We start from the raw sequence: 14,085 nt of genomic DNA on the forward strand, positions 1-14,085 counted from the left end.
CTTCGCGGACCCCCATTTCAGAACCACTGGTCTCACAGTGCAGAGTTATACAAATCATGTGAAGGCATTCTTTATATATATATATATATATATATATATATATATATATATATATATATATATATATATAATGAGGATTGAGTAAATACGATTGGGCCGGAAACAGCTACATTCTGTACACACCGTACAGTTGTACATCAAATATTTTCTTTTTAATGTTGTTGGAGAGTACTCATATAATTAAATGCTAAATGTGCTCAGCGGATTGACAGAACTGAATTATCAAGTGACAATGGCAAAATTAAACCATTTTCGGTGCCTAACTCTCGTTTTACATGTTTTAAATGCAGGGTCCTCTGTTTGTATCTAATGTTCCAAGAAAAGGAATAAAAGAGTGGTGCTACTCAGGATCTCTCTCAGTTCGACACATTCTGTCGAATATCATGTCGTAGTTCTAAGGCGCCTAACCAAAGACATACACTGACATCAAGCTAGGAATGTGCATACTTCACTACCGTACCGTTTGAACGCTGTGTAAAATCTTACCACGAAATCCTCTGATTGTTTCCAGGTATAATTAAAGGATCTCCCATGTTACATGCAGCATGTCGTTGCAGACGTAGCCCTCAGTTTTCAGATCACCTAAAATAAAATGTTCGTTAAACGAAGGCACTAAAATCCTTGATAGACTTGCTTCCTGATGCAGTGCAAGAGTGCGGATTGACTTAAATGTTGTAACTTTCTCTTTGCTCATGTAAGGGTGTAAGATGGTAACCCTGATTCTATAGTCAAATGGCCACTGAATACTATCGTCGTGGTCACCTTTGTTCAGCCAAATTCTCATGTTAAGGTACACATGTCCTTCAACTTTCCTCAGTGTAGCACCAGGCGATATGTTGTAACCACGAAGATAAACCGGTCCATGGACATATTCGCTCTTGCCCTCTTTCAACGCCTTCGCTTCGAGCGACTGTATATCTCTAATAAAAAAAAAACGCAACGCATTTCATTTTTTTCAGCGTATGCCAGTGATATGTTCTGCAGCTCTAGCATTCTCTTCGCGCTTGCTCCTGCATTTTCCTTCGCGCTTTCGATTGCAGCTCGAACTTGGGCAAACTCTTCGGCGTTTTGCTTCTTTATGTCAGCCATTTCACGTTTATGCGCCCCACGAAGTGTGTTGATGCCATCCAACAGGCAATTTGTCATTTCACTAATTTGTCCTACAGGCGCCATACCTTGGCTCACTGTTTCCTTTAGAGCGTTCACACTTTGGCAGACCTCGCTTGTTTCTTTGGAGACTTCACTTGCAATTTCTTGTTTCACTGATTGCTTGAAGGTGTTAACACTGTGACAAACCTCTGTGAGACAGTCATTAAGTGTGCCGTTTTCTCTGAATGCTCGCTCTAGAAGTTCCTTCATTTCACCTGCCTGCTCTAGCACTACTTTCCTGACACCTTCTAGTATTTCTGTCACCATAGCGTCGCCTGGCTTTTCCTCGCGCTCCGTTGCTTGAGGTGCTGCATGGGCGTTGCATGAAGCTCTCAGATGCTTGCCCATGTCACGGCATAAAACCATCGCCGAGCATCTTGGGCAGGATGTGCAGTGGTATTCGCATTCTCGGTGGAAGTGCTTGTGGACTTCCGAGGCAGCCATCACTATTGGGCAACCATGTCTTTGGTTCCAGCATTTAACCTGCATCGGCAAAAAAAATCCATCCATCACAACACGTTATAGCAATATAATTATTACTAATCTCCTTACGCGAGAGACTTGCGTACAGTTTTTTTTTCTACCATAAATATGTTTAACGAAAATGTATGGCAGTCACGCTGCAGTTATTTCGCACAGGTACTGTATTTCGAGGTGGAAGTATTTTGCTGCAGTTAAAATGATATTGACAATGCTAATTAACCAACACTCATTAATGAAATTGTTTTATTCACATGAGGGTACTTGTTTTTATTAGAATGTTGTAGTGCGTGAAATTTGTGGCATACGCACTTTTTTAAAAATCGAGGAAGCTGCATATAGTTCGAGATATTCATCATCGAATTTTAAGGGCAAAATCGAAACTGACCGCTCCCGATGCTCAGAAAGCGCGGCCGCTCTATTACACAAGACCGGAAGCACATGTGACAAGGAAGTGAACAAATTGGAATCAAGGCGCTCCGAAGCAGGGTATGGTCAGGAAAATCGGCAAGCATTCTGAGAAACACAAGTGTACGGCTACGTGCTGTACGTGGTGCTCATCTGTTTCTTTTTTAAGCTGGGAGCAGGAGCGAAAAACTATTGCGCCTGTCTGCAAGAAAGAGCGCTGAAGTAGCTGCGCCCGAGTTTTATACTTCAGAGATAAAAAAACATTAATATTGCGGCTTTCTTGAGCACAGCTCAAAAGATGCAGAGAGATGCATCACACTCAAAGGTAATTCGATTCGCTGGTGTAATTGAGATGAATTGCTGCTTTTCACTGAAAGATACGGCCACGACGCTTCATTCAAGTTTCGTCTAAAAGTTAAAGGGCCCCTCACAAGGTGACGTAACGAATTTTAGTTAGACACTTTAAGTTGTTGCGCGCCCGGTAAACAGCATTATGCCACAAGAATTTTTCTAAGCGGTCGGTTAGAAGGTGAGAACAATGTTTTCAGGCGGCGCATGATGCGAGGAGGCTAGCTTGAAACCCTTGCCGCTTGCCCCGTGTAGCCTTCGCAAGCCAAATCCCTTCCCTACCCTCTTCGGCATGCGAGCTGGAGGATCACATGACGCATATGCATGAACGCGTCATGCGCGCACGATGGCGCTAGCGCATGACGTGTCCGAACGAGCCCGAGCCCCCGAGACGCGAGCGGTGTTGCGGCGGCGTTCTTTGCGCTTCATCTCTGAAGTTATGCCGAATGCGCCATCGCCGATCATTTGTGTTTCCTGAAACCTGACTGAGCATGAACGCTGCGACATTTGTAAGGACGCGAGACTAGCGGTGTGCCGCATGAACATCTAGTTAGACGCGGGAGGATAACTGAGCCTAATGAGCGCTGGAACGCGGTAGAAAATTAGTTTCCTTGTAAGGGGTGGCGTCTGCACGATGCGCAAAGCGCGAGAACACGAACGCATGCGAAACGGAGTTAGATTAGTCTCGGATCTCGCTACGATTTGCAGTAAAAATTTAAAAAAGAAAACGCACACATTCCGTATGTGTGTTTTATTATTGCCCTCAAGTTTTATTAATCTATTCAAACAACAAATTACACAGACTACACCTCGTGTCCAATAATTACCGCAGTGTCACGTGCTACTGTTGGCGACGTCAGAGCACAGTCGTCTACGTAGAGGAGCGGCGTCACAGCACTACTATCTACGTAGGGCCATTCCCTCATGTACGTCATCCCCTCATTTTCTGGGCGCGAGCCCGCGAGAGGAAGGGCAAGCAGCGTTCAGCTTGAAATTTGACCCATTTCCACGGCGCGTAGTGTTGCAAATTTTGGCGGACGTGATAGTGAACGCCCAATGTATGCATTGCGCTCGTCAGCTCAAAAGTGTCAAACCTGGTGAGGGGCCCTTTAAGGCATCTAAAACAAAGGCCCGTCCCACCCCAAATGAAACATGTACGAACGGCGAAGCAGTAAGTCGTCTGTGTTTTCCTTCGGTTTTATCTTGTGTTCCGCGGGATATCGTCGAGTTCGTGTGTTGGTCACGCTTGTCCCCCTCACCCTTGTCACTCAATTGGGTACTCACTCTCATTGGCGTTCGGGCAAGTGGGGGTGGGGGCATGTGAGGGGGGGGGAGCTGCTGTCCCCCCTTCCCAATCTTTTAAGCATGGCGCCAAATGTCCTTTGTATGTTTACTTCGTCAGACCTGTGCCATCACTGTTTAAAGCGGAGGTTGTAGCCAAACCGATTTTTAGGGGCGAAGCTCCTTAAGGCGGCACCCGTTCGTCCATCGTAGTCGTAGTTGTGCGTAACCAGTCGTAACGCTAGTACCAGATCTTGACCTCCAAGGTGGTGCCGGTGGGAGATTTTAGGGGCGAAGCTCTTTAAGGCGGCACCCGTTGGTACCTCGTAGTCGTAGTCGTAGTAGTCGTAGTGCGTAACCAGTCTTACGCTTTGACCTCCAAGGTGGTGCCGGTGGGAGATTTTTCCTGTGCGTTGTTGAACAATAAAAAATTGGCAGCGTGCGCGTTAACTAAAAGCCGAATTCTTCTGTCTCTCATTCCCCATTAGCAGCCATTGGCATGTTCCAGTAGGAAACGTTAGTAGAAGTAGAAGTGTAAGTGTTAGCTAAAAGCCGACTTCTTCTGTCTCTCATTCCTATTAGCAGCCATTGTTTACCTCCAAGGTAGTGCCTGGTGAGATTTCTGCTGTGCGTGATTAAACAATAAAAATTTTGTTCAAAACGCCGTTGATTGATGAAATAAACCAACGAAAGACGCCAGATGTTTTGTAAAAGCAAAACGAAAGAACGCCAGATGTTTCTAAAGCAAAACGAAAAGACGCCAGCTGCTTAACGAAAGACGCCAGATGTTTTCTAAAGCAATGGTTTTCTAAACAATGAAAATTCACAGCGTACATGTAAAATTAAAGTGAGCTGCAAGCCGTCATAACTCATCGAAACTTTAGTGTAAACGCGCCCGATCTCACGTCGGTGATGATGTACTTGGCAGAATTCACGGAAGATTCACGGTTTACCGATGAACCTCCGCAGCTTCGCCCACTCATCATCATTCCCTCCGTGGATATGCTGTGATTTTTACAATAATCGCAGCCGATAAACCCTGATGTTGAAGCCACATGAAGCCGCCCCATGCTTCATGCACCTCGGCCCTCTTCTTCAAAATGTTGCCAACCCCTACTTTAGAGTAATCGCTGTCAAAATCGCTTTTCGGTCGCTGTGGTAGACGTTATCGGTTCCTCGGCCATTTTCGCCACATTCTTGGCCGATAAAAATCGAAACCTGCACCTACTTCGGAACCTACAGGAACCTGCACCTACTTCGTTCGAGGGTCAAGTGGTGAAAACGCATACCAGGGAGCGGGAAGACATTCGCAGCACAGTCACCAGAAACTAACCGCCTTGCGGGGAAAGTTTATCACGCAACAGACGAGGAACGAACTTTCGCTTTGGTCTCACCTACCATCATATGGCGCCATTGCGCGAACAGTCTACGAGTAAATACGACATAAATATTCGACAAAGGAAATAGTGGAAGCTATAGAGCGGCGCAAGCAAGCGTAGTAAATTATTTAAAAATTATAGTGAAGCTGTGAAGCTGGCCATACAGAGAGGAAAGGCAGTGCTTGGATGAAGCAAGTACATCAATTTGTTAGATAGATTATTTATTAAAAGGCAGAGGGGTCGGCCTGAGCTAGCGGGCTCTGGCCTGCTACTTTGTACAGAGGAAAAGGGAAAGGGAAACAAGGAGTAATGAATGGTGATGATGGGAAGACAAATAAGGTACATGTATATAGCGAGTTTTAGTATAGCGGGAAACGCTTACGTTAGCGTTAGCGTGCGTCTCAACGCAAACGCTAAAACGGAACGCGCTGCGTGCCAACTGGTGGTCCTTTAGTACAACGGAAGGCATTCCCGCTAACGCTAACGCAACCACATATGGCGTCATCTAGACATAAAAACACTAAATGCACTGTAGAATCCACAAAAGCGCCACCAAGTCGAGCTGATCCAAAGTCACCACTGTTGCGTCTCCATGTCGCGTTTGGATATAGTTTGGAGAAGTGTTGAGTTGTGACACATTGGTTTCTGTCGACATGCCGCGTTCGAGAATTCTTCAAGACCATTATTGCCTGGCCTTTTTAAGCTGGGACGCATCACGCGTCAGATCATGCACTGCCGAGAAAGGCATCAAGGGAAACGACGCCTGACATGTATCTGCTTGACTTGTGGCCGTATCTTGGAAAGAGGCGACTAAAGACAGCGTCGCCATCTCTGCGCTGCTACAGAAAACATGAGCGAACCTGGCAAACAAATCTTTCTAAGCCTTCTGCAGCGCAAATCCACTTTGTATCTCAAAAACGGAGCTATTTTATCGGCGGTACACGGTTGGCGAAGCCTCATTACTCAAATCTAAATCAAATACGAACATTATTTGGGAATGAATGAGTTTAATAATGCAGGACGACGACTACCAAGATTCGAAGTGGACGGCTCTCGCTTCAACAGGCACCGCCATCTTGCCCTACGTACGGGATCTCTTGCGTGCGTTAGCGTTGAACGCTATATTCCAGAAATAGCGAGTTTTAGTATAGCGGATAGCAGCAAACGCAAGGATTTAGCGTTAGCGTTAGCGTTGCGTGCTCCTAACTGCGCATGAGCAGAACGTAAACGTAGCCCGAGCTCTCACGTACGAACGCTATTTCTGGAATATAGCGTTCAACGCTAACGCACGCAAGAGATCCCGTACGTAGGGCAAGATGGCGGTGCCTGTTGAAGCGAGAGCCGTCCACTTCGAATCTTTGTAGCCGTCGTCCTGCATTATTAAACTTATTCATTCCCTAATAATGTTCGTATTTCATTTAGATTTGAGTAATGAGGCTTCGCCAACCGTGTACCGCCGATAAAATGGCTCCGTTTTTGAGATACAAAGTGGATTTGCGCTGCAGAAGGCTTAGCAAGATTTGTTTGCAAGGTTCGCTCACGTTTTCTGTAGCAGCGCAGAGATGGCGACGCTGTCTTTAGTCGCCTCTTTCCAAGATACGGCCACAAGTCAAGCAGATACATGTCAGGCGCAAGGAGGTTTACTTTAACCTCCTTGGTCAGGCGTCGCTTCCCTTCATGCCTTTCGCGGCAGTGCATGAATGTGACGCGTGATGCGTCCCAGCTTAAAGAGGCCTTGAAGAATTCTCGAACGCGGCATGTCGACAGAAACCAATGTGTCAGAACTCAACACTTCTGCAAACGCGACATGGAGACGCAACAGTGGTGACTTTGGATCAGCTCGACTTGGTGGCGCTTTTGTGGATTCGACAGTGCATTTAGTGTTTTTATGTCTAGATGGCGCCGTATGTGCTTGCGTTAGCGTTAGCGGGAATGCCTTCCGCTCTACTAAAAGACAACCAGTTGGCACGCAGCGCGTTCCGTTTTAGCGTTAGCGTTGAGACGCACGCTAACGCTAACGTAAGCGTTTCCCGCTATACTAAAACTCGCTAATAGCGTTCGTACGTAAGAGCTCGGGCTACGTTTACGTTCTGCTCATGCGCAGTTAGGAGCACGCAACGCTAACGCTAACGCTAAATTCTTGCGTTTGCTGTTATCCGCTATACTAAAACTCGCTTATACAATAACTACGTAACGTAGGGGTTTCGCTAGAGTGTGGTGTCCAATACTGAAGTGCCTAAGGCAACGGTGCACCCAGAAGGTTTTTCCAAGGCATTTGCAAAAGATTTGCAAATAATTCACGATGTACTCAAACGAGAATGATATTTTTCGCGCGTTTTGTTACGGCTGCAGTACAACGACTGCTGAAAGGTGACTCAGAGTTTGACATGCATTCGTACATACATTATGGACGTATAGGCATATGATGCCTAGACTGATTCACAGAATACATAAATAAATACACAGTCAGATAGCTTCCCCAGTAGACATTGTGAGGGATTTAGAATAAATGACAAGTATGTCAACGAAGCCACGTATCTGGGCCTAAATTAGAATGCACGTAAATGGAGAATTATGATTTCTAATCATTATTTCTTGGGCTTTTACATTCGAAAACAGTGAAAAACAATCTAAATACATGGACCCCAAGCAGTTCTCTTGCTGTGAAATGCGGCCGCTGTGACTAGGATTATATCCCGCGACCTTCAGGTGAGCTGTCCAGTACCGTAAATACTAGACTACCATGGCAGCCATGACATCTAATAACAAAGGAGAATTGAAAGTTTGTCATTCCAAAGGCAGGCCTGCATAGGAACCTATTGGTATAGTTCAGATATACACGTATTCACATCCATCAGGCGTGAGTGTGTAGTCTGGTGGCAGACACTCGCTTACGGTGAGTGAGGTCCCGTGTTCAAACCCCAGCACCGGAAAAAATGTATTTTCATTCTTATTTCACCTATTTGATTATGGCTATTATCGCCCCAAACCTAGGAACACATTACTGGTCCGACAAGAGCCGCCGACAGCAGTTTTAGCAGCTCGGCCGCTCGGCCCTACGGAAGTGTCCACGCTTTACGAAGGTATGTTTCCCTTTCTGTGAAATGGAAAAAGAGGGCTTCTACAGAACCCCCTCCACACCCCGGCATTAGGCTCTTTCCTTCTATCGTCTGACCTGATCAATGACGTCATGAATGCATTGTTTTGCTTATGAATTATTTCCACTTGGACAGCTGGCAGCAGGTAGTGGTGGAAGTGGCACTCCCACTACTAGCGGCTTGCGTGTTTACTCTGTAAGGGGATTACCATGTAAGCGTTCGACTGTGTAACATGTAATCCCTAAAGACTTCACAGCGGTATTTTGCCTACGCTCGTTGAGTAACTTTGAAAATTTACTGTTGTCTTACGACGCCGGTTGTGCGGCACAGAGCACGTCGAACGGCCGCATTAGAATTGACGTGTCAGTATCACGCGAGAGTTATCACCGTTCTCTAGCTCCCATATTTGCACACAGTTGTCGCGCGAGATACTTATCTACTAGGCTTACCGAAACGCGTTTGTCGGCCCGATATCGCTTTGCGTAGTCCTTCAATAATGCGCGGAGCCAGCAACCGGCAAAATGTTCCTGAAATAATCAATTGTAAAAGCGCATCGATTCGGATAAATTATTAAATAAAAGCCTGCTGCTGATGGCGATAAAGACTATAATAAGAGTTATTTCCACATGCGCATGGTCGGTCTACACTGGTTACAGGTTCTGGTATCCCAATTCACTTCTGGTGTTTAATTCTTTTCCGGCTGCATATAGACTAAGGAAGACCTCTAAAACAAGCTCGGTAAACACTTGTGAACCTATATCTTGTAACGAGATTTCACAAAGGCATCGTTACTTTCGGTGTGTGTATAAACGCACTTATTACACCCGCGGCGGAACGAGCTGTGCGTCTTTTTGCATCGCTGGCTTACCTCTCTTTTCAGCAGATTTTCAGCAGGGAAGTCTATCCAGCCAGCGTCGTCTTCCAGGCAATCGGACAAGCGTATCCTGCAGCTGTTCTGCACTGTTCGTAACAGCAATGGCACGCTACGTGGCCGCATGGCAGGTTCGCGGTTGTCTTGCGTACGAGTCCACACACACTGCACATCCTATTTTTAGGAAGGGGCTTCACAAATTGCAAAGGATTCCAGTCTAATTCTTCCGTGAAGCCGACCAGTGTGTATTGCTGGGCTGCAGGCGCCATCATTAGAAGCGGCTTTCTACACTGAAGGATAAGTTAGAACTGGGGGCGTTTCGCTCGAGCGAGTTACGCCACCTTGTTATTTGAACGAGCCGTCGCCGCTCTGGCGGGCAGTTTCTGTTGCAGCTACGTTGGCAAGCGGTATTGAAATTCCCTTATCGGCCGTCTCGGCAACGTGTATTGGCGCGTATGATAAAGAGATAAGCGTATTACACGCGCCCCGAGTGTGGGTCTTCCTTTCAATCATTTGTGCCAATCAAGTCATTGCATGAAGTTATTCTTCCTTGTCATTCCTGCCACATTTTTTAAATTTAGATTGCTTTACTTTCTGATGTTTTTGTGTTTTCATTGCGTCTGCTAAAATAGAATTGGCCTGTATACCTTTTTGCTGTACCAACAGTTCCTTTAGTTATTTGGGATAACTAATGTGTTGCTTTCTTCTTAAACAATGTATAACAATATCTGTAGTTTTACGAGCTAAAACGACGATATGATTATGAGAGACGTCGTAGTGGTGGCCTCCGGAAATGTCGACCATCTCGTGTTCTTTAACGTGCACTGATATCGCACCAAGATGTATGCTATCGTTAATTGTGGCATCTCTGATTTCGTTGAAGAAGCTATTTGCGGGATCTCCATTCCCTGTGATATTGTCTCCAGTTACGTATAGCAGGAACTTCAGGTCCCTCCATCTGTGCTTTGCGGCGCTGTTAGAATATTAGTTGAACGTACCCGCGCGTGCGAGTTTTTCTCTGGCGACTTTGCCAAGGAATGTTTGGGCATAAATGAGCTTGTGCACAATAATCCCTTCCCTATAATTTGGAAAGCTGGACAACGTGGTAACACTGATCTACTTAAGAGCGTAAACGAACGGCATACGAAAACTGTGCTTGTCTTTTGGTTTACCTCTTTTAGATGCGAAGTATCTTAAGGCGGAGCTCTATCCGGTGGTGGTGGTGTGCGGCGTGACCACCCTTACTGCGCATGCGCATACCCTCTCCACACACCTCCTCTCCACTCCCCCTCACCATTCCACATGTCCTCTACCTCTCTCCCCTTCCCCTTCACACCCTCTCCCCTCCCCCTCCCCTTTCCACTCTTCCTCTGAAACGCGGGCTAGACATGCCGAAATTCTCTCCTGCGCAACGCCGCGATGAGCTTGAGCGCATGCGCGTCCCCTCCCCTTCTCTCCTCTCCTACGCTGCCTCCCTCTCGCCCGCCTGTCGACCGCGTTCCCCACTCGCCCTGTGAGAATTAACGGCCAGGCTAGATGGAAGATACGACGCGTGTAGCGTCCCTCTTTGCGTTCCACGACGCGAGGTCGGTAGTATGCCCAACGAGCGCCTGCGGAACGCGATCGTGCAAGTGCTCTGGCTTCGCATTGCCTCATGGTCCCCTTTAGCGGGAGATGGTGTAATTTTTTCCATTGCCTGTACTTGCGCTAATCTACTATGCGATGTCACGTGCAATACTTGTTTACGAAACTGAGAACGTAGAAGCGGCCGCACCTTAAAGGAACCCTATCACCAGACTTGTACAGCAACCAGTGAATTTTTTCGTGTGTTTTACGAAACAAATATCGGCTCGCTTCTTGTCTTCTACTCGCTCATTCTTCCTCTGCACAGCGGCACATATCTTACCTAGCTTATTGGCAGCCGTGAAAACAACACTAACGCCCTATCTACTTCCTACTTTCTTTAGCCAGTGATATACGCAATGAATGTACGGTATCGTCGCTACGACACGTTTCTTCCTATTGCTTTCTGCAACCATGCTCGGACTTAACATAATGGACTTTTTTAAACGTTCAGATACAGTGGCCAATGCATCACGAGGATAACCTACATCTAAAAGACGCATAAGCTGTGCGTTAAAGCTATCATTCATTTTGTGCTCACACGACTTGGTGAGGGCAGAGTTAAGGCAAGACATGGCGATACCGTTTTTTACAACCTGGAGTGCTTCGGCGAATTATTTAACGGTTTTTAAAGATCTAGGAGCATACAGCCAGCACACATGGTTCTTCTACGTTAAGGAAATGTCTAGAAATTGTATTCCATTTTTCTGAGGCAATTCTTTAGTAATCTTCAGCCCTCCTCTATTTAATTCGAATTTTTCGCTCACTGAGGTTACCACGTTTTCAAAGCCCTCACCGGTGCAAAAAATTAAGTAATCGTCCACATAACGAAGAACCTTAGCGACAGAATTACCTAAGGCACCTTCCAAAAGTTTGTCAATCCTGCTAAGGTATAAATCACTAAGAACCGGAGCAACCTTAGAACCAATACATATCCCTGATTTCTGCACATAAACACCTTCCTTGCCACCTGCCAGCGTCGACTTGAAATACATGGATAGAATTTCTAGAAAAGCCTCGGTAGAAACACCACATTTATCGGCGAAAACAGTCTCGTGCCCTTGTTCGTTAATACATTCTTAACACATTTTAACAAGTCCTCATGCGGCAAGGAGTAATAAAGGTTTACAATATCTATACTAAAGGCTTTACAACAGCCGGGGTTCTCCTCTGAGAGGAACTGAACTAGTGCCTGAGAATTACGCATACGAAAAGGGTCTGGAAAACTCAACTAAGTTAACCAGTTCTGCAAATAACCGGATACAGCGACTTGCCAGGTGCCTTTCTCTGAAACAATTGGTCGAAAAGGAATCTCATTCCTATGTGTTCTCGCTGAAAACAAACAATTATAAAGTAAGTGACAAGGTGGTACGGAAACGTCTTAAGAAAAACTGCGCAGCAGGACGAGACACCAAGAAAGAACTGACGAAAACGAGCGCAGACTCACAACTAGTTTATTGAAAACCGTGTCAACCTTAAAAAGCTACAGCAAAGTTGATTTGTCACAAACATGGTTTTCGTCAGTTCTTTTTGGTGTCTCGTCCTGCTGCGCAGTTTTTTCTTCAGATAAAGTAAGTGATTGAGACTTCTTGACATTACAAGCTATTCTCTCAAGATTATGTCTTAACAAAAGGTCGACAGCACGTTGCCTAACTACGGATGGTTCAACATTTTACCGTCCTAAAATTCTTTGTTATGGCTGTTAATGCGTTTTCCGAGAACAAACTGTCCGGCATAATTATACAATACCCTTCCTTATGTGAAATTGCTGGCCTGGGTTTCTTCTCGACACAGTAATTAACCAAAGGCCGGATAGGATAAGGACACTTGAGATGCATACTAGAACCCTTGATACTAGCAACGCAGTCTGAAATGCAGTGGGAGCGCTTTTCTTGGAACTAGTCTAGTGATTGTACGCGGCAAACTTAAAACGTCTGTTGGTTTCAGGTTCGGCTTAAAACAATATTTGGGACCTAAGGCTAGGGTTTTGCAGTGACTATCTTCTAAGGCAGCTCCTCCAAGGACTAGCAAGCTATTTTGCGGTGAAACAGTAGAAAACATGTTCCTCTTACATGGTTGAAGTTCTCGAAGCTTTACTCTCCAAATGAATTCCGCATGCTGGTTAGCTACCCTCATTCAGCTATAGCTGTATCTGGCGGCGATCGTCACGCGGGGTACAGCAACGGACCTTGAGGCATTCCTGATAAAATCTGACTTGACGCCAAGATTCCGCGGTCAATATGGCACCTATCCTCCTTGCATGTCCGGTAGATGGTTGCAGAAAGTCGCACAAACGTTGAACTTCAGCTGGGCAAATTCTATGCTTAGAAAACCATGAAAACGTCTTAGCACGGTCCAAGCAAATAGCAATTTAAGAAGCCAAAGAGGGAGTATTGTTGAGATAAATAGGAGAACACGGAAAAGGGCTCAGAGTACTTGAACTGAAGCTTAGAATAACAGAGAGCTGAGATAGTTGGTAAGTATTCATTCTAAAAAGACAGCGCGTGCAAACACGGACACAAGAACAAAGGAGCAATACAGGAACATGTCACAAGGTGCTGTTCCTGTTCCCTCACAGTGCTCTGTTGTCTTCCATTAAGCATGCCATCGATGAATATGGCGCCACGCGCCTTGAAAACGAAGCTTCATTGTCGAGAGTCATTTTTAGAACTTTTATCGTTTTACTTATGGTCCATTTTTATTTGTTGGAACAACGTACTGTATTTGCAAAAAAAGGGCGTGTGTATCGGTTCGTGTATAGCATCCGTTCTTAGTGATTTGTTTTTATCTAGTGTTAGCATTGCATTTTCTAAAACGCTACAAAACACCAAAGTGTACAAAGTTTTTCGGTTTGTCGACGGCTTCCTGTTTTTAATTGACTGCACTTTTGTTGACGTAGAGGCGAGGGTTGATCAGGTGTTGCCCGCGATTAAGGAATGTCTTGCGCCCCTGGCTGTCTCTTGCGAACTTCCGCAAGGGGCTTCTATTCAGCTTTTGGACATCAAGTTATTTTTCTGAGAAAACCACATGTGCTGGTGGTATGTGCCGTGAGCAAATAAGCCTCTTCTTTCGTTCGCTTCCGTGCATTCAAAACTCAGTAACAGGGGCATCGCGAACTTGTTTTAAAAATGCCCTGACCAAATCGTGTCACCACAAGATGGCGTCCAGTTTCGAGACCCAAAGCAAGCGTCTAGCCGAAGCAGGCTACCCAATTTCGATACAGATTTCCGTAGCCGAACGCACCGTCCAAGAGACTCGCAAAGAAAACAGGCGTGAGGTTTCGGAGTACTCGGGCTGAAGAGTAGGTGGGATCCGTTACATGCACACAATTTCTCAGAACTTAAAGAAAGTGGCGCAGAGGGCTAACGTACGCGTCGTTTTTTCAGCG

At 45.8% G+C, this 14,085-nt stretch overlaps 1 pseudogene; it reads right to left on the bottom strand.

The window, feature by feature from the left end:
• Nucleotides 1–577: 577 nt before the first annotated feature.
• Nucleotides 578–9,364, bottom strand: LOC119402312 (TNF receptor-associated factor 6-like; annotated as a pseudogene).
• Between the last annotated feature and the right edge of the window lie 4,721 nt (nucleotides 9,365–14,085).

The sequence above is a fragment of the Rhipicephalus sanguineus genome, chromosome 8 (assembly GCF_013339695.2).
Source record: "Rhipicephalus sanguineus isolate Rsan-2018 chromosome 8, BIME_Rsan_1.4, whole genome shotgun sequence".
NCBI classification, from domain to species: Eukaryota; Metazoa; Arthropoda; class Arachnida; order Ixodida; family Ixodidae; genus Rhipicephalus; species Rhipicephalus sanguineus.